At 39.1% G+C, this 26271-nt stretch overlaps 1 protein-coding gene and 1 pseudogene across 2 annotated transcripts in view; one reads left to right on the top strand and one right to left on the bottom strand.

Moving 5' to 3' along the window:
- Positions 1-26271, top strand: part of PSD3 (pleckstrin and Sec7 domain containing 3) — a 507571-nt gene that overhangs the window by 33204 nt on the left and 448096 nt on the right. For both annotated transcript variants that reach the window (XM_054700958.1, XM_054700957.1), the window contains one exon: positions 7848-7897. The gene's annotated coding sequence lies outside the window, so the exon portion shown is untranslated. Of the gene's footprint in view, positions 1-7847; positions 7898-26271 lie in introns of those variants that run through there.
- Positions 14019-15134, bottom strand: LOC119258232 (dnaJ homolog subfamily A member 1-like; annotated as a pseudogene).

The raw sequence follows: 26271 nt of genomic DNA on the forward strand, positions 1-26271 counted from the left end.
CTGGATTAATGACTGTGTTAATCGCTTCTGCCCCCACCTCCAGCTCTTGGCTTTGTGCGAGCCAGGTTTCTGATCTTGTGGCTTCTCCTTTCCAGTTTTTCTATTCTTATCCTCCATCATTTTGACTTGTTTATTTATCTGCCATTTTAGAGTATATTGTCAGGATATATAAATACCCTATAATAACACAGGCATAGGTTAAGTAAGCCAACTAGCTGAGAACATAGTGATAAAGACAGAGTCCGCCGTGCTGATAAGGCTAGGAGTATCTATGCATTATTTCCATCTTACTTTTCTGAAATACTGGTTCTTCATTCAGACTAATAATTCCCTGTTTTCCATTGTTTACTTTCAGTTCTCTGAATCCATTCCTTTCTTCTTTTTATACTATGTCCTACTGCCATTTAAATACCTTTTCCCATTCAAACTTTAGATGTTGTTAAATTTCTTTTCTGGGATCTTTTAAAATCATTTTATTTTTTTCCTCTCCCCTTTCTTTGTAAACTGAGGCACTATCTCCTGATATGTCATGCTTTGTACAGAATGACACTGATGGCAATTGCTGCTGAGCTTTACATTTGGCAAAATTGTGCTTGAAAGAAAACTTACAGTACTGTAAACTGCTCCCAAATTCAACACTACTTTTGACTCTCCCAGTGAGTCCAATGGGGAAAGAGGGATCAGCAGGGTTTGTAGGAGAGGCTTCTGCTGGAATAATATTGGTTCTCTTCCTAAAGAGAAAATTACTCTAACTTCCTCTTGTTGGGAAAACACCTTTCCTTACTGAGAGATCTACAATCATTACAGTCATCAATGTAGAGTTAATTGAACTGAGATGAAAGGGTGTGGAGCATTAACATTCCTTTCATGACTACGTATATAAAGAGAAATTCTGAATCAGTCTTTAGGAAGATGAATAAAATTAATTCCAATGGACTTGGATCAAAGCATAGGAAACTGGGTAAAAAAAAAAAAATTCTAAAGGATTCAGTTGTCAAGCTGTGAATCTAAACATTTTCAAGGGGAGAAAAAATAGTAAAAGAGTATGACAGCTGGAAAGGACTAGAGATTGTCCAGGACCCATTCATTTTAAGGGTGAGGAAAAGCGAGCCAGAAGTAGGCACGGCCTTGCCAAGCCTCCTGGTAAGTCCTGGCAAAGGTAGGAAAAGAACCAGGCCTACTCCAGGAGTTTGTTGGTGATACAATGGTTTGCATTAAGAGTTTATGGATACCTAGTGATTATCCTAAAATTGACTGAAAGAAATTGAAGGGTATATTTTCCTATATATAGGAAAATTCAGACTTTTAAAAATGTATACTTTTACCACAGTTTTGAGTCTTTTCAGTGTATTTGTGATTTGTTTTAGCATATTGTAGTACAGGCACATTCAGGTTTCCCTTAATATAAATGTATTTTTTAAGCAAGGTAGAAGTTGTGGGTAGAAATGTTAGAAACATTTGGGAGAAATTCCATATTTCCAGTGCACTGTCAATATATATAAAAAAAGCAAATGTGTTGACTTTTCTTTTGGCTTTGATGATTCTACTTAGGTCTTAGTCATAGCATAATATATGGAAAATTCATAGGACTTTATTTTAGCAAATGGGATGAAATGGAACAGTTATCAAAAGGAACAAGACATCTGGACAAGAACCCAAACACCTGGCCCCTAAGACACATGATCTCTTGTGGAGGAGCCACTCTCTTCCTGTGTGTGCAGTGAGCCTGCTTTCATGGTACAGGCTAGGTGTCCAGAAATCCAACTGCCCACATTTTCCTTTACCTAAACCTGGATCCTAACTTAAGCCTTCATTCTTCCTGAAAATAGAATTTCTACTGGGCTCCAAGTAAACTTATCACTGCACAGCTTTTTCAGTCATTTTATGATTTTGCTTGCCCTCTTCTCCCACTCTGAGGGATGATAGAAATTCCAGAGACTTCTCTGGCATCATCGTCAGGCAGGAGTAGAGGTGGGGAAGCACAGGATCTCTAGTTACTCTTACTGCAGCAGCAGCCAGTGAAGAGAACAACCTGCCCTGTTCTGGAGTGTGAGCCTCTCTGGTCTCTGTTGGGGCAAATTCACCCCCATTTCCTAGCAGATGCACAGCCCCATCTTAACCAGGAGACACTCTTCATGTGCCCCCAGGTTAGAGCCTGGCTTTTCTTCCTACTTCTCTGTCTTGACCCACACTATTCCCTCCTCTTTGTAAATAATAACCTTGTTACCAAACAGTGGTCAATTTTGAAAACAATCCTGTGTTCTGGCCCCCATGGAACCCTGTGTCTGCAGGACCCAGTTGACTCAAGTGGAGTTCGAACTGCCCTAGTTGGCCTAGGTCTTAAACTACTACCCTTTGCATTCAGTTTTAAGCTGAACTCCCCACAGGGCAAGGTGGGAAAAGTATGCAGAGGGTGATAATTATTACAAATATAAGTAACCACAAAGTGGAGAACCAAGAAACTGGCTGTATGACTTCCATGGATCCCTCAAGCTCTCTGAGCCTCTGTCCCTCATAGATGAGAGGATATTTACTAAAAAATAATGTAGGGCCTCCCTGGTGGCGCAAGAGGTTAAGCACCGCACTAGGAAGCAATAGCAGCCTCCGCAGCACGAGTTCTATCCCCTGCCGGCCACATGGCGCAGCAGACCTCTCCTGACTCATCCGCTGCTCCCCTCAGCAGTGTATTTCAGTCAGTCTGCCTGTTCTGTTCCCCACTCTGTCTTTGGTGAGTCCTCTCACCGACTCCCCCATCTCAGGCCTATATCCCAGCTCTTGTATGCATAAATAAATAAAATAAATCTTTAAAATAAAATAAAATAAAAAATAATGTAATCTACCACAAAGACAATGAAGAATATAGAATGGAAAGAAAGCAGATATGTAGGGGAGACACACTGCTATAACAAAGGTACTACAAGCTAAGTAACTACCCTGAAAAAGCTCTTTCACACTAATTTTCCATCCCTATGAAATTTCTAGTTGGGGAATTGTTACAAAGATAGCTCTAGCCTGCAAAGAAAATATGTACAGATGAAGCAAAACACAGGTTGCTATAGAGTAACACACAGGCGTCCCCCTCGGGAGACTAAGAATGAGCAGCAACTTTCCAGGTTGGATGATAGACTTAAAGAAAAAATGATGGAATCGCAGTGGAATGAAGCTCATTAAAATTTCATAAAACATCTTTATTGATATATAATTCACATAATAAAATTTATCTATTTAGAGTGTACCATTCAATCCTGGCTAGAAGATATTGGAAGAATGTGCAGCCATCATCACAATCTAGTTTTAGATTTTAGAACATTTTTGTTATATCTTTTTTTTTTTAAGTTTTTAAAAAATTTTTTTTTATGAGTGCTTTTTTTTTTTTTAAACATTTATTTATTTTTATACAAGAGCTGGGGTATAGGCCAGAGGTGCGGGAGGGTGAGAGAATTCACCAGAGACAGAGTAGGGAACGGAACAAGGAGACTGACGAAATACAATGCTGAGGGGAGCAGCAGACGAGTCAGGAGAGGTCTGCTGCGCCATGTGGGAATCCCCTGGCTGGCTAGGAATCAAACCCATGCTGCAGAGGCTGCAGACAGCTTCACAGCGCTGCGCTCAACCTGCTGCGCCACCAGGGAGGCCCTAGAACATTTTTGTCACCCCCACAAAGAACTGTGGATTCATTAGCTGTCCCACAGGCCTTAGCAGCCATTACTTTCCTTTCTGCCTCCACAGATTTGCCCATTCTGGACATGTTGTAGAAGTGGAATCAGGCCATATGTTGTCTTTTGAAACATCCTTCTTTACCTAACTTCATGTTTTCAAGGTTCATGCCTGAGTGCCCTGTATCAGTACTTCATAATTTTTCACGACTGAATAATATTCTATTGTGTGGATAAGTGGCCTTTTGTCCACCTATTTATCAGTTGGTGGGCTTTTATTATTTTTGTTTTTTTGTCTTTTAGGAATATTTATGTATGGGATTTTGTATAGATTTGTGTTTTCTTTTCTCTTGGGGATATACGTACGAGTGGGATGGCTGGATCCTGTGACAACTCTGTTTAATCTCTTGAAGAACTGCCCAAATGTTTTCCATAGCAACAGACCCATTGTACATTTTTATCAGCAATATATAGTGTTCTCTACATCTTCAACAACATTTACTATTTTCTGTCTCCTTGATTCTAGTATCTTGGTGATATCTTGTGGTTTTGAATTGCATTTCCTAAGTGGTTAATGATTCGAACATATTTTCATGTGCTCATTGGCCATTCGTATATCTTCTTTGGAGAAATATTTATTCAGAATTTGCTTGTTTTTAATTTGGTTATTTGTTTATTTTTTATTGAGGTTTATGAGTTCTTTAAACCTGACCAGTTTCTTGTTAGAGAAATGGTTTGTAATTCTTTTCTCCTATTTATAGGTTTTTGGTTTTTTTGCTTTTTTGATGGTTTAAGAGAGTGAAGTCCTTGGCTCTTACGCCTTGGCTCTTAAACCTTACATTTTTAGTCCCAGATAATCTTAAGCCAATGCCTCTGTGCTGCTTCAATTTTTATAGGATGCTGAGAGCTGTGATTCTCATGCCCTTGTCTTCAAATCCTGACTTCTCTGTTTAGTTTGACAGCATGAAGGAAGTTAAAGTAGTGCTGATTGAGACTAACTTCTTAAACAGCAAAAACAATCACATTTGCTCTAGTCATATACCAGCTGCATTGGGTGAATCTAGAACTATGGGCTAAGTATCAACTGGTTATGCCCTGACAAGCAGCCCCTAAAACAATGTCACTTAGATGGAGCCCTTTCTGCCCTAACTAGAGTTCGGGATCAGCAAAACCTTTCAACCTAAAGTAGCAGCATCACTGCTGTCTCCTCTTGGTCACATCACCATGAATATTTATTTTCTGTTGTGTTAAGAAATTATTGAATTCTTCTTCACATGTTAGCCCCAGATAATCTAATTATGGAGGGCATGATGCACACTGCATGCACTTTAAATCAAGTGTCTACCTTGGATTGGCACCCAAGCAAGCTTCATTATTTCCAATTATGTCCCATGACCATGCCTACATGTTCTCAGTCCTCTGATCTAAAACCTAAAGCTATGAAATGATCTAACAGGATATGCTAAAGACAGAAATTTCCAAGCATGAATGTGCCTTTGTAAACCTGAAATCTCTTGGGAACCCTCTGTGTCCAACATGCAAGAAGACTTTGTTGTGCAAAGCCTGCTTTCAGCTTCAGGCAGTTTTTCAAATCGTAAGTGTACATAGAGTAACTACAGGTCAGATGTTCTGAAATTCATTAATAAAACTGGTGGGAAGCTCCAAAAATTTATGAGCCACTTATGGAGTTCTGTGAGCTGTCAGATCTGCTGTGGACAGATTTATGGGCATTGGTGTCACCACTCATACTTCCCAATGTCCTTTTTTAATACATAGAAACTTATTTAAAACATGATGCTATATGCAAATAGTCAAATTCATGGGGTGATGACAATATTTATTACCTTAGGCAGGGTTTCCCAAAACAGGTCCTGAGACAGAGTTGAGCTCCCAAGAGGTTTATTGCAAGGGCGCTCAGAAACCCTCAGGTTCAGAATGCATTCTTCTCAGCTGAAACTTGACCTGAGTTATGGGATGAAGGATCAAGAGGTGAGGTGGCAATAGGTGTTTCTGGGGACAGTGTCCCTACCAAGCAAGGGGACAGTGTTGTTTTTAATAGAGAGAATGACTCACTTCTGCAGGCCTAGAATTAGGTATTTTACAATTGAAGGGGGAGCTGATATCAGCCTAGATGTCCCTAACTAGAAGTCACCTTCTTTATTGTGAGACCCTCATTCTGGATGTCAGCTTTCTCTGTCTTCTCCCTGCATACTTCTTTGTGCTTCAAGGAGACCTTCTTCCACATTTGACTCTCAATAACTGTAAATCACTCTCAGGTTTTTATTTCTAGAGTATTGACCTATCTTAGTAATAGTTATTGAATTCCATTGTCGTTAATTACTGCTTCCTCCAAACTGCTCACACACTTTACACCAGCTTTCTCATTTCCTTCCACTCATGCACTATCCCAATTTGCCGCTGGAAAGCTTTAACATCCAGATGAGGTGGTACTTTCCTTGGGCTGCAATAACAAACAGGGGGACTTAAACCATAGAAATTTATTCTCTCACATTTCCGGGGGCTATAAATCCGAAATCAAGTTGTCATGGGGTCATGACCCCTCTGAAGACTCTAGGAAACAATCCTTCTTGCCCCTTCCTGCCCCTGTTGGCTCCTGGCCTTAACAATCTGCATCTACACTTCCATTGATTATCTGTGTACATTCTGGGCAAAGCTTCAAACCAGTAACAAGCTGTCTTCCAAATTTTGCACTCAGAAAAGTGGCATCATCTAAGTGAATCACATGCAAATTTTTTTGGCTAGTTTTTTTGTGTATGTTAAATGGATCACAACATGACTTCTGCAAATCCTCAAATCTGTCAAGTAAATTTTCGCATCATGGAAGCAAATCATATTGTTCCCAGAAAGTGTCATTCCAGTTCTAAGTTGAAATAAGTTCGAAGCATGTCATCTGATGACAATTCCAGCAAAGTCCTGAAACCTGTGTGACAAGTATAGTAGGTTTTATGGTACTCATCTGTGCTACAAAGTACCAGTCCAACTGAACATGGATCCATCATTCTTGATTTTAGCAAATTCTCCTGTTGTTTAAAGGTCTCTCTCATAGGTCATATGCTGCTCACCCTTAGTGTGAGTTCTCCTCCACTTGAATTTGGGGATTCAGGTTCATATCTGCCAACTTGATCATGCTTTTCATCCCCATGATACCCTTAATTAAGTTTTACTTTTTAATAACAATATGGAAGTTATTTTAAAATAAGCATTTCAAGAATTAGGGCTAACAGAGCATTCAGAGTTACTAATGAGGAATAAGTTGCCTTTGTTACCTGGTACTGTGATTAGAAGGATCAAAAGCCCAGAAACATAATGTCAGAACTGATGTCAGGCATCCTTCCCTGCACATATAGTCACACATCTGGATTTGGGCTTCAGGAAACATGATGCCCATAACCCTCTTTATGGACGCAGAGGCCTGCACAACCACATGGGGCTCAAGACCATATTGTAAACTCGTTTATCCAGATTTTTTTTACACAAGTAAAAATGAAAATTGTAGTTCAACCGTTGGAATTTAGTGAAAAAGATACAGACATTCTGGCAATCATGAAATACTGAACTTCTTTGAGAAAAGAAGTTGAAGACACTTGCTGCTGAAATTGTGTAATAAGTAGGAAGTCCAAAATTTTCTTCTAACCTAAATGAACCAGGTTTTCTCTAAAGCCAAACAAAAGCTAACCTTCAATTAGATTTCTTTGAGAAATATTTTACTTTTCTCTATCAGCAAAACATACATGCAGGATGCTTTGTACAAAAAGCATAATCCTGAAAAAAAGGTAAGATGGAATTCTAATTTTTTACATTTTGAAAAGCTTCAAGTATCAAAATTAATTTAAAAGATACATTGAACCCAAGAGCATGTAGGTCAGTGTTAACAACAGACTCTGCAGAAGGACAAAGCTCTGGTTCATGGTGTTTGCTGATTTCCACAGTGTAAGTATTCGCTCTGTGATGGATTTCATGCTATCACAGTGACATCACTGAATGGGGAGTTGGGAGGAGAGGCCCACAGTCCACTTTCCCAGTGGAATGCAGCTCCAGTATGTATATCACTGATTTAATCTGATAGCTGTACTTAACAAATATGAACAATTTTTACATGACATTATTTCACAAAAGAAACAAAAAAATATGAATCATGTTGAAGTAAGTCCTCTTTGTTTCTCTGTACAGATCTATAGCCTCCCATTTCCTCTCCCAGAGACACCACTCTCTAGAGTCGGGTATGTATTCTTCCAGACTATGTTTTTTTTTTAATTTTTTTTTTTAAGATTTATTTTTATTTATTTATTTATACAAGCACTGGGTACAGTCAGAAGCGCGGGAGGGTGAGAGAATTCACCAGAGCCAGAGCGGGGAGCAGAGCAGGCAGAAGGACCAAAGTACACTGCTGAGGGGAGCAGCGGGCGGTAGGAGAGGTCTGCGCGCCATGTGGGACCCTCCTCTGGTGGCTGGGAGCAGCCGGGGATCGAACCGGTGCTGCAGAGGCTGCAGGCAGCTTTGCAACCCAGCGCTCAACTGCTGTGCCACCGGGGAGGCCCCCAGACTATGTTTTTATACTTTTACTACACATGAGTATAGTCAATGCATAGTTATGCCTTGCATATTTTCAGTTTTACTTAATGCTATCATAGTATACATACTTCTCGTCAGTATTATGCTTTCAAAATTTATTTATATTGATATATAGATGTAGTTCATCTATTTTAACTGCTGATTGTACTCTATTATATGAAAATATCGCAATTTATCCAGTTTCTCATTAATTCAGTATATTTAGGTTATTTCCAATTGCTAATACAAGTGGTACTGTAATAGTCCTGTGAATGTGCCTTAGTATATAAAGTAAAATGAATGAGTTGTGGGAGATTCTCATTTCTACCTTATTAATATTGACAAATAGTTTTCCTTGTGGTTATGCCCATTTATACTCCTGCAAGTAGTGTATGAGAGTTTCTCATTTCCCTATTCTTGCCAATTTTTAGTGTCACCAGACTGTTTAAATGTTGCCAACCTTAGGGTATTAAATGATATGTTGTTTAAACTTGCATTTCCCAGATTACCGGTTGGGTTGAATATTGTATTAATTAGGGTAAAGGCTAAGCTGCTGTAACTAAGAGCCCTTGGCACCATAGTTTAAATAAGAAAGACATTTCTCTCTTGTATGACAATCTGATGTGAAGCAGTCCAGACTAGTGAAGTGGCTCGGCTCCATATGGTGATTCAGGGATGCTTCAGCTTGTTACACTGCCATCCTTTATAGCATCTTCCCTGTCTTTGTTGTTGAAATTTGGTTTTTGCCATTTACCAACTCTTGGGAAAAGATTGGGAAGTTTGGGAAAACAGTTTTCTTATAGACAAATTAGGCAGAAGTTACAAACATCCCTTGCATTCACTTTCTTAGCAAAACTTTTTTATGGATATATAGGCATATTCTTAAGAGGAGGCCAGGTAATCTAGTTCCAGGCATCCTTGTGTCTAGGAGGAAGGGAAGGTGGTGTTGGGAGGGAGTAACATTCCTTTGTACCCAGGTGTTTGTGGACTTTCTGAGCTTCCTCTTCTGTGACTCAGCTGGTAATGTGTTTTATTCATTTTTATTATGTTTGCCTTTTCTCACTGATTTATAGAATTTTTAAAATATTTTCTAGTGTGTTTATTTAATTCACACAATAAATTTAATCAAATAAAATGCACCAATGTATATACATCACTAAAGTTATTTAAATGTTTTTTATTTAAATAAATCATCTCATATTCATTTGATTAAATAAGTTTTTTTTTAACAAAATGAATAAGATTTGATTGTACATTCCAAAGGCAAATATGCTCTGGCTGAGATCAGGTCCAAGCTGAGACTTTATGTACTTTATGTACACCTTAGGATAGCAGATAACACCCTTGCTTCAAAGGTAACACCATGTCTAGCCTCATAGCCCTGAAGTGTTACAGCCAGGAAGAACTCCAGGTCATCCCTTTCTCTCCTACTGGCCCATCTGTCTCCCAAGTAATCAAGTTCCTAAACTTTTTATTTGGTGTAGTAAAATTAGACCATAGATATGAAGAATTGAAATGAAGATCATCTCATAGATGGATAATATATATTAAATTAAAATGTATATTCCTAATTGCTGAATGGAAACCATGTAGCTAGACAATATACCTGACTAAGTAGATCATCAGGGATACTCTACACAAGAAATTAACACAAGAATTATTATTCTTATTAGAAGTCTCATTTCTTATGGTTGACTGTGTTCTAGGGACTATGCTGAGCAGATTTTATATGACCTCATTTCCACTCTATTATGCCATTATTTCAAAGTAAAAGTAATGTACTCCAGGAATCCCAGAATCTGGAGTGTCATCTGGTCTTACTACAGCAGCTTTTCCATTAATGTAATTGTCTTCACCTCATAGGATTTACGTAATCTCTTATTTGTACTTCTATTTTTTCCCCCCCTTGGGAGAATGAGGCAATAATAAACTAACTGCTTGGTTCACAGATACTAGAGATAGAAGGGACCTTGAGAAGCATGTGTCAGTCCTTTGCCTTCACATGATTATGCACAGGAGGGTAGGAGAAGTTACATTATGTCCTTGAAGCCACACAGCTAAAAAATTAGCAGAATCAAAGCCACCGTTCAGGTCTCCTATTAAGATCTCCTTATTCCTTCTCATCGACATGAGAGCACTCTTGCTCTCAGTGTGTGCCGAGATGTGGCCCATCTGTGTTACTGGTTCTTAACAAGTTGTACCTTCAAAGCATGGAATGAAGGGGGTGGGGGAAAATGAAAAACTGTCTCTGTTAATAGCATACTGTGTTTCTGACTGGCAAATTTGGAAGAACTTGTGAAAGGCAGCAAAATCTAAAAGCTGGCTCAAAAAAAGTATCATTGCAAGGGTCAAGATCACAGCCTTCTTATCCAAACCCCAGTATCCTGCCTAGATGATGAAACAAACTTACTTCCTTTCTGCTTCATCCCTTCTACCCAGGCATGCCACATCTTTCTTCTCATCTGCTAACTTCCTAACCTCAGGACAGCTTGAGAATGCAAGGATGCAGTATAGGATTAAAGAGGGAAAGTGCTAAGGGAACACTCCTGTCTGTCTCAAGTAGCTTCTAAGATGCAGCAGCGGTAATTATAGTAGAGAGGGCTCACTTTAGTGGGTTGGGGGTTGGGAGGGAGATCTCTTCCTGGTGACTACTGAACTGGTCTTTCCTGGCCCACTAATAAACTTTCTTGAATGACAGAGAAATAGCCTCTCCCACCATGAAAAGAGGCAGTCCTAGATCTGAACAAATACAGTTCAAGCATTGATTTAATACAGGTGCTAACACAACAGGGAAAAGGTGGACAAAAGGGGAATATTTGGGGGAGAATGAAGGAGAAAACAAAGGAAAACATAAAAAGACCAAAAACTGGCAGCATAGATTTATCTTGTGACACGCATAACCATGTCAACAAGAACATGTAAAATGACTCTAGAATCAATACAGAAAACATGGAGCTTTAGCAGAGGATAAAGAACTCAATCAAAGATAAAGCTTGCTCACCCAACTATGAAACCATCATCTATCTAGTAAGGAGCAATTGAAGCTCAAACCACACTCATTTTGGGTTTGAGATAAATTATAGATCTGTAGTTAGGCACATAGATTTAATTAAATATTTAGTCATAATATGACCCATACCATGCTTGCTGAATTATACTTAAATTACTCCCCTTGCATTTAAAGTGTCATTAAGAAACTGGGGAGTGAATGAAGGGGTGGGAGAAGGTGGGAGAGGGGAGGAGAGTCCCAAGAATAAGCTGCATTCTGCAATGGGGATCACAGGACAAGAGAAGACTGTCCTATACTGAGACTCTCTGTACCTTTACTTAGCTGCAGGGAGGAGGGTTTGATGACGTTAATGTCCCCACATGGATGCCCTATCAGCGGATTTGAAGGTCAGCTGCTGGATTGAGTCAGGAGTGAGTCAAATCCCCACTTCACCCAGAAACAAATGACAATGGAGCCTCTCAGGGCATAGGTGTGAGTCATGCTTGAGCATCAACCCATGCAAAACAACACCACGACACCACCACTACAGTCCACTATTTGGCCCTCTTGGGGGCCGTGATTGAATCTGCTCTATTAAGTTAACCTTTGCAAGGTCAACATCTGTTACTTACTTTTTGGCCAGCTAGCATCTCAAAAATGAGCATATACGGCTTGGTTAATGAGGCTTTGATAATAGAATCTGTGTCCTGATTAAATTTTGTGCAGTATGTGTTTGTGGACAACTGTATCTTGCTGGGTTTCTCAGATTTGTCAATTATATGCCAAATATTACAGCAAATACTCTTTAAAAACTTGTCCTACAGATATAGTAGCATTAAGTATATGATAGCTTCCTATATACATATATATCTACATATTCATGTATGTATAATATGTTCAATGCTCATATATTTGAAAGTACATGGTCTGCATATGCATATCTAGAGACACATGTGTATATAACATAAAGTTTTTCACCGCAGCGTATTTTCCAGTGCTAAACACTTAATAATAAATTCCAACAATAAGATATTTTAAATTAGATTATGGCCCATCTTTAAAGTAGGATATTATGGAGCTACTGATACTGATGAGAAAAATGGTGTATTGATATGGGTATTAGCACACATGCTATATTTTTTTAAACATGCTTAAGCTTTGTTAAACAAAAGAAAACCATGTGATAAAAAATTGCTATAGGGTTCCATTTAAGGGACAGATATAAATATATTAAAGCTTAGACAGTCTCTGGAAAAATAAGGATATCAAACTATTTACTGGGTTAGGCATGGGAGAAGATGGAGAGATGTGAGGGAGAATTTGTTTTTCTTAATGTATCTTTTAAAATAAATCAAACATTAAAGAAAGACACAATAAATGCATCTAATATTCAGAGATCAAACTATCATTATTAAGTCACTAGCTGCAGAAAATATACTTTAAAAATGGTTCCAAGTAGCCATAAATAAGGATTCAAGTGCCCCCAAACCAACTTCATTGTTAGTGTTATCACACTGTGCTTTCTCTTTAGCACCATTTTCAAGGAATCGGGCATTCTCTTCCTAGATATTTTCTTTCTCAATAATTCAGGCAATCATTGATCTAATAGTGAAAGGAAGCTGAGACACTGTGCCAGATATTACTCATGCTTCATAAATTGTGTGCCCAAGGGAATATGACAAAAGCACATCAACAAAAATACAATTTAATTCATATCGAGTAAAACAATATGTGCTAAACAACTCTTTTGGTGGAAGAGGAAAATCAGCAATGTGTGTTAAGGAATCTAACAACTGAGAATGTATGACTCCCGCAGTTTCAATCTTTCAATGAACTTTCCTTGATTATATGGTACCAGGCATAGCAGGACAGTGTGGTGAAGGAACAGATAGTTAAAATAGTCATTACAATGCAATGCAATAGGTGGTAAAGTAGAGGCCAAAAGGAAAGTACATTTAAACAAGTGTAAGACAGACATAAACATTAGAGAATGAGGTATTGAGGAAAAGATAGACGCTCTGATATTCCTGCATGTGGAGGCTAGGTATCCCTAATTGCCTATTAAGATGTCCACCGGAATACCTGGCAAGCCTCTTGAACTTAATACATGCCAAACTGAGCTTCATAGTCCTCTACTTCCATCCCCATCAGCTTCTTCCATGGTCTTCTTATTTCATAAAACCATATCCTTCAGTAGCTCAAGCCAAATGCTTTGCAGGTCACTACTGACTAGTCTCTAGACCCCATATACAAAATTGGCAAATTCTTTTGGATTCATGAATGGCTCTAGAATCTGATCATATCTCACCAGCTCTGTTGCTTCCATGCTGGTTCAAGCACCATCCTCTTTTACATTTGAGTTTATGCTTCAACACTACTATAGGTGAATATTAAAACAGAAACAATTGCAAGTAGTGAGCATATTAAAGTCCTTCACTCGTTCACTAGTGCATATAAATGCCAGCAGTGAGTGTTATGCACCGGTTTCATTAAGAAGTCTGATGCTGGGCCTCCCTGGTGGTGCAGCGGTTGAGAGCTGGGTTGCGAAGCTGCCCGCAGCCTCTGCAGCACCAGTTCGATCCCCGGCTGCTCCCCGGCCACTGGAGGAGGGTCCCACAGGGTGCACAGACCTCTCCTGCCGCCCGCTGCTCCCCTCAGCAGTGTACTTCGGTCCTTCTGCCTGCTCTGTTCCCCGCTCTGGCTCTGGTGAATTCTCTCACCCTCCCGCGCTTCTGACTGTACCCAGTGCTTGTATAAATAGATAAATAAACAAACAAACAAATAAATAAATAAATAAAAGAAGTCTGATGCTGAGCACCACCACTAAGATGATTTTCATCATCTTCATAAGCTTCTCAAATGCAATGGTGTCATCTTTCCTGATTTGGACTAAAGTCCCCCAGTTTTACCTGGTTCATCCATCTCATCAATCTCTTCAACTTCCTTTCCCTCACAAAGTAGTTTTTCCAGCAAAGAGTTTATAGAAGAAATAGGAAAGTTTACCTAAAATTCAATGATTAAGTGACCCTTTTCATATAGCCTATGATAAATTGGCATGCATTCACTTAGCACACTTGATATCTCAATTCTTCACCATCTGAACTGGATGGGAGGTGATGACTATGAAATATACATTTGTGTAGGATTAACCTATGAACCCCAAAGATACAATGATTTGAACCAACATTACCTTAATAAAAATAATTTGGGAAAAGAAAAAACAGTAGATATTGACTTTTGGAAGCCACACAAGGCTTCAACCAGCACTATGTCCATGTATCTGGTAAAATCTGCATGGTCCTTTTGATCTAAAACAATAATATCTCCTGGCTCCAGTTCCAGTCTCCTTCTCCCTGAAATATTATCTTCTTACCATATTTCATAACTTTGTTAAAATGAACTTCTAGGATCATCTTCTCTTAAACTGCCTTCCTTCAATTGCAGCTTTTGCTTCTATCTTTAGGACTGATGCATTTCCCATGGCCCTGGCATTCCATGCATACTATCTGAATTTGCTGAACCATTCCAGGTCCTATCTGATGAATTCTCCTTTGCATTCCAGTACCTTGACAATTGGGGTACTCCACTTTCTTAACTGCCTTTGCCTTCACATTTGTCACAAATCATATTCTTTTGCAGTTAGCTTTCTTTTGAGATTACTTAGAGTTAATACATAACATGTTTATCTATCCTTTATCTCTGTATCTTTTTTTCTCCTCCTCCAAAAAACATATCAAAGATGTCCACAAAGGAGCCAAAACTGCCACCTGCTCCACAGTCTTTAATGGCATATTATTCTCCTTTGCATATAAGTCCCTTTTCTTTCCACCAGAGAGCATTTCAGATACTTGAGAAATCTGTTTAAGCTTTTCTTCCTCATTTGGATTCTTATCATGGTGGTCTATACACACATGCATACAATATAAAGATTGCAGTGAAGATGGGGGAAAGGCAGAAAAGTTAAAAAAAATGCAAATGTGAAAATAATGTAACAGTGAGAATGGAGAAAATGACAGACATTTTAGAGTAGAATTCATGAAGCACAGTAACCTAATTAATGTGGAAGGTGAAGCAGAAAAATGACCTTCTGAGTCTGAGTCTCTAACTGGGCATGTGTTTAAATGTCACTACGTCCAGTTAAAATAGATGAGCCCTGAGGAATATTATAAAAGTTGGTAGTGGTGTCTCCCAGGAGGAAAGACAAACTGGCTTCTAGACTTCATAACAACTCTCACACTATGAGTCTGTTTTTGCACTTTGTGTAGTGACTTCCTGCAGCACATGGTGGATTCTAGTCATGGTCTGGCCTTCCATTTCTTACAAGGTCTGCCTGCATGATGCAAGGACTTCTAGGTGAAAAAGAAGTATCAGTCACTCTTTCATGTGTATACTTGATGTGACACCACACATCTTAAAATGAACTACTTCTTTTGCTTATGAAACATTACCTTGGGCTCATTGATGAACTTCCATTTAAGAAATTTAAAAATCATTCTCAATGCTAATGGTTTTAATATAAATTGAAATCTAAGGTTGGAAATGTGGAGAGATTAAAAATAAGTGATTCAAACTTAGATTGTGGATCCTGGAAATTTATTAGGTAATGTTGCAAATTTTTATGATAGGGTGCTTCAAGATCGCAGAGCAATTCATATCCTGCTAAATGAAGAGGAGGAGAAATAAATAATAAGTGCATGCTGACATAATGCTTGCTAACATTACATAATGTGTTACAGTAGGCATCAAATATTCAGGCTGGGTTTGTTTTATAAAAGCATGCCTTATTTAGGGCATGCTTGGGGCATAGGTATACTTTATTTGTTTACTAACCATGCAAGAATATTATTAGCTTCTACTAACGCACACTTCCTCTTGTTTTTCCTGAGGCTCTCAGCCTAGCTTGATTTTCTTATTTTTGAGAAAGAGAAATCTCACTTTCCTCTCTACTCTATCACAAGAAAAATTCCAGGGTAGTCAACACAAGAGGTGGGTCTGTGATAGGTGGCGGCTGTCACCTGGTCTCTGTGGCAGTTAGGCAGGTGAGGTTCCTGCTGGTTGTGCTCCCAGAAACGTCAGCCCAGGACTGCCAAAGAGAGACAGAAATTCAGGCTTTCATGTAAAATCTCCCTTTTAAAAAGGTTAGTAATTACGTAGAAAGTGCTAGAACACTGTGTCAGCCAACAGTACTCATAAGCATATTTACTGTCTTGCGTAGCAGCTTGAACATGGCCTTGGAGATTACAAAACTCTTTCAGGTACATTCTTTTGCTTGACTTCATAACAGCCCAGTGAGATAGGCATGTTATTGTTTTCCTTTTCTGATATGGTAATAGCCTGAGGAACCTAAACTACATAAATCCAAGCCTTCTCAAGTCTAAGCCTCTTAATTCAAACTGTGTTCTTTCCTCTATTCCGTGGTGTTTAAAATGTTTAGGAGATGGAGACAAACTAGTTTCTAGTAACCTTTATTTTCCTTCTTAGTTCTATAGATTTTTTGAGAACAAAGTAAATATATAAAAAAAATAAATTCCATGCTCCAAACCTGACACCTTCTGACTCTCCTGTGAGAACAGTGATATCTAACCAAATGTGGGTACAAAAGCCCTGCCCTCAGACATGAGCTACAAGGGGTCAGTACAGCCAGATAGGAGCTTCTTCAATGGTTGCTGGGTCAGAGAGGAGGAAGGTAGTTATGATTGAGGAGAAAAAGGCACCAACAAAAACTGGGTTAACAACAGTCAAAGCAAGACAAAAGCTGGAGCCAAGAGAGCTAAGCTAAGGTGGAAGGTCCTATGGAATCACCAGCATGAGCTGCAAGGATGGTTCCACTCGAATCTTCTGTATTATTTATAATGTTTTTGGGTTAAAGTGATCATGGAAATTTGGGAGCCAAAGCTTTCTGGATGAAGGTATAAGTCAAGCATCTGTGGAATTAAGTCAAAGAAGTAGAATTGCTGAGTTATGGGCTTGTTCTTCTCTCAGTGAGAACTGGTGAGGGTGGCACATTGGTGACTCATGAAACCAGCCTCCCCGCCTCTGTGATGAGCTTCTAGTCTGCAATAAAACTTTTTTCACCCAAAGTCAACAACTGTGAACTTTATAAACTACCTTAGGTTTAAAAAAAAGATGTGATTGTGAAAATTTCTTCTTTCTCCCCTTCTTTCTTTTTTTTAAAATTTTATTTTTATATTCAAAGATGCCATACAATTGCAACCCCCTTATTTTGACCCCAATCCCCCCTTACCCCATCCCCCCCCATAGAGTGTCTCTGGTTCATAGTTGTTTGTTGATTTTGATTTTTTCTTTCTTATAGTTATTCTTTTTCCTGGTCCCTTATTTAGGTTTTCTAGATTCCTGCTATGAGTGAGACCATCCGGTATTTTTCTTTTTCTTTCTGGCTTATTTTGCTGAGCATGATCCCTTCCAGCGCCATCCATGTTTTTATCTGCAAAATGCATGTGTTTATCTTTTTTGAATGCTGAGTAATATTCCATGGTGTATATGGACCACATCTTCTTGATCCAGTCATCTATTTTTGGGCATTTGGGCTGTTTCCAAAGCTTAGCTATTGTAAACAGTGCTGCTATAAACATAGGGGTGCAGGTGCTCTTTGGAATTGATGTTTCTGTGTCCTTTGGGTAAATACCTAGGAGTGGAATTGCTGGATCACTAGCAATCAGGGAAATGCAAATCAAAACTACCATGAGATACCATCTTACACCAGTGAGAATGGCACATATTAAAAAAACTAGCAACAACAAATGTTGGCGAGGGTGTGGAGAAAAAGGAACTCTCCTGCACTGCTGGTGGGAGTGCAAACTGGTCCAACCACTGTGGAAAGCTCTGTGGAGATTCCTCAACCTACTAAAGATAGAGCTCCCATATGATCCCCTTCTTTCGTTTTCCTTTCTTTCCTTCCTTTCTTCCTCCCTCTCTCCCCCCTCTCCTTCCCTCCCTTCTTTTCTTCCTTCCATCTTTTTTTTAAAGATTTATTTATTTATACAAGAAATGGGGTACAGACCAGAGGTGTGGGAGGGTGAGAGAATTCACCAGAGACAGAGTGGAGAGCAGAACAGGCAGATGGACCGAAAGCACTGCTGAGGGGAGCAGGACGAGACAGGAGAGGTCTGCTGTGCCATGTGGGTTGCTCCCTGGCTGGCCGGGGATTGAACTTGCACTGCTGAGGCTGTGGGCAGCTTCACAGCGCAGTGCTCAACCTGCTGCGCCACGGGGGAGGCCCTCTTTCTTTCTTTTTTGTCCTGAAACTGGCCTATCAATACTTTTTTCTGGATTTAGTGTGCCCCATCATTACTGTGTTCACTGAGCTTGAACAGGTGCATTTTCAAACTTCGACCATGACAGTTGCTGTCATGGAGCAGTGAGCTGAGAACTAAGCCCACGTTGCTTATCTGAGGCACAGTTGATCTGGCATAAGAATTCTCTTTACGTTCCTCCTCAAAGAAAACCACAGTACAGTCTTCTTTATCCTTTTGCTTTCTTTCTGGACTATGAAGTTTATCTCTAAAGCTCCAAATAATTTTTGGAGGACACCATATATTTTGCAATATTTAATTGGAATATAGTTCCTGGGACATAAAATTCACCATTTTAAAGTGGCTTTAGTATATTCACAATGTTATACACCATCACCACTATCTAACGCCAGAACATTTTTATTACTTCAAAAAGAACCTCTATACTTGTTAGCAGTCACTCAACATTCTCCTTCTCTCCATCTCCTAGCAACTATTAATCTCCCTTTACTCTAAGTGGATTTGTCCATTTTGGACATTTCATTTAAATAGCATCATACAATATGTGGCCTTTTGTGTCTGGCTTTGTGCAAAATGTTTGCTTTAACAATGTTTACAAGGTTCATCCATGCTGTACATGAATTGGCACTTCATTCCCTTACATGGCTATATAGTATTCCATTGTGTGGATAGATCACATTTTGTTTATACATTCATCAGTTGATAGACATTTTGGTTGTTTCTGCTTTGGGCTATTTTGAAATATTGCTGCTATGAACATTTGTGCACAAATTTTTGTGTCAGTATATTTGTATTGAAATGTAATTGCCATGTATTAATTTCAAGTATATAACGCCATGATTTAATGTTTGTTTATGTTACAGAATGATCACCACTGATCTAGTTAACATCTATCAACATACATAGTTAGAAAAAAGTTTTGCTTGTGATGAACACTTTTAAAATCTATTCTCTTAGCAACTTTCAAATACACAATACACTGCTATTATCTATAGTCACCATACAGTATATTACACCCCTATGACTTGTTCATTTATAACTGGAAGTTTATGCTTTTTGACCCCTTTGATCCATTTTACCCACCACCTACCTACCAACTCTGGTAACCACCAATCTGTTCTCTGTCTATAGATTCAGCTTTTTTTTTTTTAATTCCACATACAAGTAAGATAATATGGTATTTCTTCCTCTGTATGATTAGTTTCATTTAGCATTGTGCCCTCAAGTTTCATACATGTCCCAAATAGCAAGATTTCATTTTTTTTAAGATTTATTTATTTATTTATTTATACAAGCACTGGGTACAGTCAGAAGCGCGGGAGGGTGAGAGAATTCACCAGAGCCAGAGCGGGGAGCAGAGCAGGCAGAAGGACCGAAGTACACCGCTGAGGGGAGCAGCGGGCGGCAGGAGAGGTCTGCGCGCCATGTGGGACCCTCCTCTGGTGGCCGGGGAGCAGACGGGGATCGAACCGGCGCTGCATTGGCTGCGGGCAGCTTCGCAACCCAGCGCTCAACCACTGCGCCACCGGGAGGCCCAAGATTTCATTCTTTTTATGGTTGAATAATATTCCTCTCTCTCCCCCCCCTCTCCTTCTCTCCCCCTCTCCCTCTCTCCCTCTCTTCCTCCCTCTTTCTCTCTTTCTCTCTCTCTCACACACACACACACATACCGCAGAAGTTGTTAGGGGGTCCTCTATAATTTTAAGGATATGAAGGGGTCTTGAGACCCAAAAGTTTGAGAATTCTGGTCTAACTAGATTAAGGGCCTCCCTGGTGGCAGAGCAGGTTGAGCGCCACTCTATGATGCTGTCCACAGCCTCTGCAGTGTGGGTTTGATTCCCAGCCAGCCAGAGAGCAACCCACATGGCGCTAGATTAAATCAAGCAAAATTTTCTTGATGCTTTATATTTCCTATTCTGGGAAGAAAATGAAAAATTCAAAAGTGTGTAGAGTGTATACATGCAGTAGGTTCTTCTAAGTTCATAAGACCAAGCCATACACTATGATATTTTTGTTATGAAGATGCTTCTATTTCTTAATCTTTGCTACTTAAAAAAATCTGTGTAGTAAAAGTAGATGGGAACAAGCAAGAAAATAACATTAACCTTTCTCTTTCATACCCATTGAAGTAAGAACACCTTTATAGAAGGGAACTAGGTAAAAACTTTTATTTGAAATATCTTAAACATATGAAAAAGTGGAGAACATAATATCATAAACATTTATTACTCACAGAGCTAAATATCAACCAACATAAATGTCAGAATTATACCTATTTGTCACTTGTAATTCTGGAATTTAAGAATAAATTTGATAAATTCAAGAATTTATCAAAACCTAACAGAAATCTTTCTGTGAAAGTCAATTAGCTCCATGGAACTAATAATAAAGAGATTGTATATTGTATTTCTAAAATATGTTTTGAAACAATATGTGCTTTATATCAGGAAAATTTAAAGTATACACGGATATAACTACAAACATCTTTTTTCAGTTGCTTGTAAAATACTGTTACATTACTATTTGTGATAATGTTATCAGACCTACTAATTCTGTCCATTACAGGTTTGGTGAATATAAATTTGATGCATAGAGAATGCATTATCTTTGTTATTTCAAATCCATATTTACTTGATTACCACATTAAGTTCCAATGGCTTCTTTAACAAAGTACACAAACTATTTGACTTAAACAGAATACTCATTCTCTTACAGTTAGGTTCAATTTCATGATGAAGGATGGAATTGGACTTTTAGTTGTGAACATAATGTAGTACATCCAGATGCTGATTTGTAATGGCACACACCTGAAACTTAGATACTGTTTTAAATCAGTGTTACTTCAATTAAAAAATGATAAATAAATGCTCATTGTTGTGAGATAGTGGCAGTCTTGCGAAGAAACAGTCTGATGGACCTTTTCATAAAGGCACTTACCGATCAGCAGCAGGTTTAAGAGCCATGAGATACAAGGGAAGCAGCACAAAGTTGCAGAACTTTTATTTTATTTTTAAGATTTTATTTATTTATACAAGAGCTGTGGCATAGACCAGAGATGTGGGGGTGGGGGGGGGCGGTAAAAGGATTCACCAGAGACAGAGAGGGGAACAACAGGCAGATGGACTGAAAGCACTGCTGAGGGGAGCACCAGGCGAACAGGAGAGGTCTGCCGCACCATGTGGGTAGCTTCCTGGTTGGCCTGGAATGAAACCCGTGCTGTAGAGGCTGTGGACAGCTTCACAGTGCTGCACTCAACCTGCTGCGCCACTGGAGAGCCCCAAAAGTTGCAGAACTTTTAGCGCAGGAATACAAGCATGGTTCTTGACAGTCAAGCCAAGAGTGCTGTGTGTGGAGCAGTAGCTTCAGTGATGGGAGCCTGGGGTTAGGGAGGGTAGTGGCTTGTCACTAGGTGATTGTCTGGATTTTCAAGTCATGGCTGAGACAACCCCATGGACACAGGAGGGATGAGATGGGGCCAAATAGATTGGCAGGTAGAAATTCTGTAGGAGGCACAAGGTCTGAATGGTACATTCTGTCTTATGTGTTGTGTAGGCTGACTACATTAGAGTTGTGAATTTATGCCAGAGCAGTAGTACTCACAAGCAAACAAATAGTAATTTGACAGATATTTGACTATAATCACTGTGTATTATAAGCTTTATAAATTTGCATATTGAACCCGCTCCCAGGGAGAGAGAAATGGAAATTTTTTCTTCTAAGACAAGTAAAGTCTATATCCAGTGTTTCGTTTTCTCATGTTCTGTCATCATGCAAAATGAAGTTTAGGTCCAAAGGGCAATAAGCAGTAACAACTATGTAACATCCATCTGGAGTGGTGTGTGAATAGTCACTAAGGATATATGAATAGTCACTAAGGAAATGTTTCCAAGAAAGAAAATCAGAAATGCTTTCACTGAAATCGGTAATTAGAAGTGTTGTTAAAAAAACAGTATAAGATTAAAAAAAAAAAAAAAACCAACTTCCTGGTTAAGATAAATCAGATCTGATTCTATTTTAGTAGCCAATTCCTACCCAAATCCTTCAACTCTTTCATGAAAATGAATTAAAATCACAATTCTCAATAGGAAATTTGACACCAACCAAACTCTCTCCATAGGTTAAAATGTTGCATAATTTCTCAAAAATAATTTATAATCCTAGCAACAGTACAACATCTTCACATGTTACTCACTTCTTCTAACTTGTGGAATTCATTTTCTCTTGATGGTTATACTAAAAAAGATCCCCTGTATTTTTTTCTATCTTAGTGTGTTTAGAGAAGGTAACTTGAATGTCTGTAATTTGATGTAGGCTTGCAAACAGATTCATTCATTCATAAAGAGACAGCATGTACTTTATCTCAATGTATCTTGAACATTTGGCCACCATTAAGCCATCAACTGAGTTACTTTTGCATCAAGGCAGAATTGTGTAAATGAGGAACTTAAGCATAGAAGGGGAAAGTCACTTTTGAGTAAGTGTCTGAGTCAGTAGAAAATCAGGTTGCTGAGGGTCCTTTCTTTCCTGCCTTCTGGGTTCTGGGGTCCCACAGGACAGTCTCACAGCTCCTTATCTGAAACTCCTGGGGTGAGACGTATTTCAGAACCAAATGTTTTGGACATCATGAGTGTAATCTACTTTGGGCATGTCACATATGATGTCTATTTATCATCTGAATGCTTCTAGATTTAGGAACTATTCATGTTTAACTCATGTGAAATCTGCCACTTAGATTTTATAAACTTGGAATATAATGCTACTTGGTCTTTGCAGACTAAGCCTGGTTCACTTTTGTACGTCCTCATATAGCACAACAATCTTGCTGATAATTTTACCTGACTTATTTCCTGATTTGAGGGTTTTTATTTTTTTCATAGAACTGGGGTGTAGGCCATAGATGGGGGGGGGCAGAGAATTCACCACAGACAGAGTGGATAACGTAATAGAAGGATCTACTGAAATAAATACACTGCTGAGGGGAGCAGCATGTGAGACAGGAGAGGTCTGCTGTGCCATATGTGGGTCAGCTCCCTGGCTGGGGATTGAACTTAGGCCATAGTGGTGATAGCACTGAGACTTAATGCCTAGGACACCAAGGAGGCCCATGATTTGAGGTTTTTTTTTTTTTTTTTTTTTTTTTTGATGAGGATAGTAGGTCCCTCAGTTGGTTGGGAATTATAATAGAAATGAAATACTCAAAGTCTCTAGGGGGTGTGCCTCTTTAGTAGAGGGGCTCAAAAATACTGGCAAAAGGCTACAGCAAGAATAAATGGTATTTACATAACACTTCCTATGTGCCGAGCGCTCTTTAGCCACATTACAACAACTACTCAATGATGAGTTCATGAAGGCCTTAAATATCTGTTTGAATCTTCTCTTTCTCCGCCTGCCTTCTTTGTTTCCAAAGGAATCAGAGCCAAATGACTAGGAATTCAGGCCTCTGGCCTATTTGCAGAAGCTGTAAAGTTGGCATCAATACGTCCATTCATCTGCCTCTCCTCTGGGTCAAGAGGGCACAATGACAGTATGAATTATGAAACAAAGGAGTGTTAACTTTGGGGCAGGAGGACCATACACAAAAAACAATCCAAATAAACAAACCATAGAGACCAATGCTAATGAGCAGAGACTGGCTTGTAGCAAAGACTCTAAGTCTTCAAGTGACTTAGTAAAAATAGATTATGTTTCAATGACTGCCATCAAATCAAAGTTAAATAATAATACTAATAGTATAGTACATACAAATTACTTTTGTACATAATTATGGATTTATGCAAACTAATGAGCCAGATGATCTTCTCCCTCTTCTCTCACTGCAAACCTTTGTTTCCCTCCTGGGAGTTAGAAAGAAGTGTGTCAGCGAGTCATCTATTTTTGCCTGTTTGTTCATCATGCAGAAATTAAATGAGGTGCATAATGTGAATTTTGTGTCAACATTCTGTTAAATTCTAGAAAGATGCGCTAAAATGTTTAGTTTGCATTACACTCCAACAAATTTGTGTCATTCTGAGCTTGCTAATTTTGGATTATAGAGAAACAAAGTTTTGCATAAATCTAAATTCTACTAAGGACCCTGTATTAATATGCTTCATATAGCTTTTCCAAAGGACAAGCTTTGATCTGTTCAGTACAATCTTTAAAAATCTTTATTGTATACTTTGGAAAGCAATATTCTCTTAAGTTACAAACATTCAACCATTAAATTAATCTTTTGAACATATCCTAAAACAGTTAGTAGTTTTTTCTGGCAGACTAATCACTCTATACCAACATAATTGTGATGTATTAAAAACCAACCAAACACTAATTTGGAAAGGATATATGCATGCCTATGTTCATTGCAGCACTATTTACAACAGCTAAGTTATGGAAACAACAGCCCAAAGACAGATGAGAAGATCTGGAGATGGGGTATATAGTCACAATGGAATACAACTCAGCTGTAACAAAAGATAAACTCTTGGCATTTGAGGCAACATGAATGGAACTGGAGGGGATTGTGTTAAGTAAAATAAGTCAGAAGGAGAAAGACAGTTACTGCATGCTCTCAGTTACATGTGGAATACAGAGAATAAAATAAAGACTCAGATAAAACCAAACTAATAACAAACCCTAGAAATCTGAATGTAGAATTGAGGCTACCAGAAGTGGAGGGAGAGAGTTCAGAAGGAGGGAGCACCATAGATTATGGTGGAGGACTCTGGGTGCCTTGTGGTAGGTGTGGTGTGGTAATGATACCATAATTTCAGGTTTTTAGGCCTAGTCTCCCAGCCAGGAACGGATGCCAGGCTGCAGCGGCAGCCCTGAGGCCCAGCCACTAGACCACCACGGGTTGGTGTCTCACGAAGCCGCAGCAGGAACTTCATACACGCTCAGGCAAGCAAGTGAAAAGAAACAATTTTTGTTTAGAGAAAGAAAATGTTTATTGAGGAGAAAAGGAACAGAAATAAAATGGGACTCCCAGGCAGGTGGAACCAGGCCAGGGAGGGGCAAGGAAGCCCCCGTGGAGTGGTGCCTCAGGGAATATACACCTTCTTTCCCCTAATTATTCTTATTTCCCACCTGTCTCTTTGTGATTGGTTAGTTTTTGGTCTTCTCACTCACTGCCTAAATGTCTCTGTGCCCAGAACTAAGTCTGTGTCCCAGCCCTTATCTTAGCATACTTCTCTTTATCATCCTTGTTCCATGTCCTGTTGTCCCTAGTCCTGGGGTGTTTGATTAGTCGCCTTTGGAATTTGTTGCCCTTGTCTCTGGAGCCTTCCTTATTCCTCTGAGGCTTTTCCTGTTCTGTTCTGACACTAAGGGCTCTCCGCTTGCCCTGTGACTCAGTAACATACATCTGAAGAGTGTGATACTATAACTCTAAATCACATACAATGTTGTAAACAAATGTTACTTCAAAAATATAGCTAACTATAAAGTTAAATAACTTAAATAAAATAGGAACGGAAACATGTAAACAAGGTTTGTGTTGCCAATCATATGTCAATCTCCCTCACTGGGTGCCTCTGACATAGGACACATGGCTGAGAATAGAGGCTGTCAGACCAGAGCTCTGGAGAGAATTATGATCACAATTTCATACTTCAACACAATATTAAATATTAACTTATGTAAAGCAGCCTACAGCTCAAGCTGAGTATCATTCTTTGATGTGATAGCTTATCTTGAAACTGGCTTGTTGTGGCAAATGGCCCCACCATTCTCTTAAATATCATCACCCTCCACAGGACTCTGATCTAAGCCCTCATCATCCAGATTGAGGCCATGGTGAGCTTTC

Source organism: Talpa occidentalis, unplaced genomic scaffold, assembly GCF_014898055.3.
Source record: "Talpa occidentalis isolate TD23 unplaced genomic scaffold, MPIMG_talOcc4v2.1 talOcc4.4, whole genome shotgun sequence".
Taxonomy (NCBI): domain Eukaryota; kingdom Metazoa; phylum Chordata; class Mammalia; order Eulipotyphla; family Talpidae; genus Talpa; species Talpa occidentalis.